Source organism: Vulpes lagopus, chromosome 1 (genome assembly GCF_018345385.1).
Source record: "Vulpes lagopus strain Blue_001 chromosome 1, ASM1834538v1, whole genome shotgun sequence".
Taxonomy (NCBI): domain Eukaryota; kingdom Metazoa; phylum Chordata; class Mammalia; order Carnivora; family Canidae; genus Vulpes; species Vulpes lagopus.
In genome coordinates this window covers 17782497-17785708 of record NC_054824.1, presented here as the reverse complement: position 1 = coordinate 17785708, position 3212 = coordinate 17782497, and the positions used below count along the sequence as shown (strand labels likewise).

General features: G+C 46.9%; 1 pseudogene; it reads left to right on the top strand.

Moving 5' to 3' along the window:
• The first annotated feature begins 933 nt into the window (after positions 1 to 933).
• On the top strand, positions 934 to 2559 carry LOC121486405 (annotated as a pseudogene).
• The last annotated feature ends 653 nt before the right edge of the window (positions 2560 to 3212 follow it).

The following is a 3212-nucleotide window of genomic DNA, read 5'->3' as shown; positions in this document are numbered from 1 at the left end:
ACCATGCACCTCTTGCGGCTTCCCCAGTAAAAGACTTGACAGGAAAAGAGGTAGGAGTTGAGAGAGTATTATTTATGGTGGCTTTCTGGAAAAGCCTACAAAGAAAAGATTTACTTAGCCTAAAACTAGTCCAAGTGAAAGCGGAGAGGAATGAAAAGTATGGATATGCTAATGAAGACCATTTCCGCTTGTGGCCTGCAATCCAAGATGGCTAAAAGTCCAATGAAATGAAACCATTTGGAAAATGGTTGGAAAAATGGACTGCTTTCCTGTCAGCTAAGATTCACGCCAGGAAAGGCAGGGGAAGTTGTGCCAGGAGATCAAAATTGGGATCTTTTCCCCCTCAAATATCTGCTGTTATGCACTCTAGACTGACAGAGAATAACTAACCTAATTGCAAAAAAGCTGGGATGGAGCCTGCAAGCAAAAGGCAAATTACTGGTGACTCTCACCACAGCTATGGCTTAATTTTATCCCTAGGCAGAGAGCAAAATGGAAGCCATTTAGTTGAGAGTCAAGAGCCCATATCTGAGACTAAGGCAAGGCCGGCTGCTAAGAGATTGAAATTCTCATGCCCACAATTCAAAAACTATGTTTTCATATGATAATCTGACTCTGGGTTCCTAGCCCATGGAACTCAGGGAATAAAAAGGGGAGTGGAAGGTGAAAAGCTTCATAAATTGTTAAGGAAGTTGCTTTGATCTCCAAATCAACTCCCAGGACCCCAAAACATTACTAACCTGACTGCTCCAAGATGATGCTGTTAGATAGGTCATTCTCCCCATATCCAACTGAGATGTAGCTGGGGAAAGCAAAGGACAAAGGAGAATCTCCTAAACAGGGATCAAACTGTTTATTATACCTTCTGGGCAGTGTGTGCAGTTGGGAACGTGGAGCTGATGGAATCAATTCAACGGGGTTCCGGGCTGGGCTATGGAGCAGGTAAATGAGCTGAAAGAGAAGGGCGATAAGGCCCTGAGTGCAGGCAACATCGATGACGCGCTGCAGTGCTACTCTGAGGCCATTAAGTCAGATCCCCAGAACCATGTGCTCTACAGCAATCACTCCGCAGCCTACGCCAAGAAAGGGGACTACCGGAAGGCTTATGAGGATGGCTGCAAAACCATGGACTTAAAGCCCAACTGGGGCAAAGACTATTCGAGGAAGGCTGCAGCCCTTGAGTTCTTAAACTGATTTGAAGAAGCCAAGCGAACCTACAAAGAGGGTTTAAAACATGAAGCAAATAAGCCTCAGCTCAAAGAGGGCTTACAGAATTGGAGGTCCAGTTGGCAGGATGGAAATTCATGAACCCTTTCAACATGTCCAATCTGTACCAGAAATTGGAGAATGATCCTAGGACAAGGATGCTGCTTGCTGATCCTACCTACTGGGAGCTGATAGAGCAACTGGGAAACAAGCCATCTGACTTGGCCACGAAACTGCAAGATCCCCAGATCATGACTACTCTCAGCGTCCTGCTGGGTGTGGATCTGGGCAGTATGGATGAGGAGGAGGAAGTTGGAATACCCCTCCCCCCCTCACCACCTCCTCCCAAAAGGACACCAAGCCAGAGCTAATGGAAGAAGATCTTCCAGAGAGTAAGAAGCAGGCGCTGAAAGAGAAAGAGCTGAGGAATGAAGCCTACAAGAAGAAAGACTTTGACACAGCCTTGAAGCACTATGACAGAACCAAGGACCTGGACCCCACCAACATGACTTACATGACCAATCAAGCAGCCGTGTACTTCGAGAAGGGTGACTACAGTAAATGCCAGCTTTGTGAGAAGGCCATCGAAGTGGGGCAAGAAAACCAAGAAGACTATCTACAGATTGCCAAAGCTTATGCTCGAATTGGCAACTCCTACTTCAAGGAAGAAAAGTACAAGGATGCCATCCATTTCTATAACAAGTCTTTGGCAGAGCACCGGACCCCAGATGTGCTCAAGAAATGCCAACAGGCAGAGAAAATTCTGAAGGAGCAAGAGCAGCCAGCTTCCATAAACCCGGATCTGGCCTTGGAGGAGAAGAACAAAGGCAACAAATATTTTCAGAAAGGGGACTATCCCCAGGCCGTGAAGCATTATACAGAAGCCATCAAACGGAATCCAAAAGATGCCAAATTGTACAGCAACTGAGTTGCCTGCTACACCAAACTCCTGGAGTTTCAGCTGGCGCTCAAGGACTGTGAGGAATGTATCCAGCTAGAGCTGGCCTGCATCAAGGGGTACACCCAGAAAGCAGCTGCCCTGGAGGCGATGAAGGACTACACAAAAGCCATGGATGTCTACCAGAAGGTGTTAGATCTGGACTCCAACGATAAGGAGGCGGCAGATGGTTACCAGCGCTGAATGATGGCCCAGTGCAACCGGGCCTTGAAGATGTGAAGTGATGGGCCATGGCTGACCCTGAGGTGCAGCAGATAATGAGTGACCCGGCCATGCGGCTTATCCTGGAGCAGATGCAAAAAGACTCTCAGGCACTCGGCGAACACTTAAAGAATCCTGTAATAGCACAGAAGATCCAGAAGCTGATGGATGTGGGTCTGACTGCAATTTGGTGATGACTTGTTCATCATCCCCTACCCTTCACCCTCACGTGGAAAGAGGAGCTGGGACCATGGCAAGCAGTGTGGAGCAGAGAGCAGGGAAAAGTGAACAATTTCTCTCTATATATTTATATAGACCTATGTGGAAGACACAGAAACTCATACTCATGTTACTCATACCGCTGCTGCATCTGGGCCCTCCTAGCACACGCATGGTCTCTTCCGTCGCCCCCCTCCCCAGGTTCCCTGTTCCCTTCCCAATCTCAGTCACTATCTCAGCTGCTCTCCCATAGTTGGTTATTTTTTATTTGGGGCAGTGGGCATGTATGGGGAGGGGGCGCTGTTCTTCCCCAACCTCAGATCCCAACTGTCCTCACATTGTTAACTCCACATGCCCTCCAATAAAACAAGCCAGTCGGGTGTGGTTATAAAAAACAACAACAACAAAAAAAAAACCTTCTGACTCAGTAGATCTTGGTGGGGCTTTGTACTTTCAATCAGCTAAATGGACTTATTACATAGACACACACATGTGAAATACGGTATTTTAGGGGTAAAAGAATCTGAAATATAGGCAACTTCAGGCACCAACCTATATCAGTGATTGTCACTCATTCTGCCTCCCAATAAATTTTGGCACAAAGTTCATCGATGATATAAGAATACCA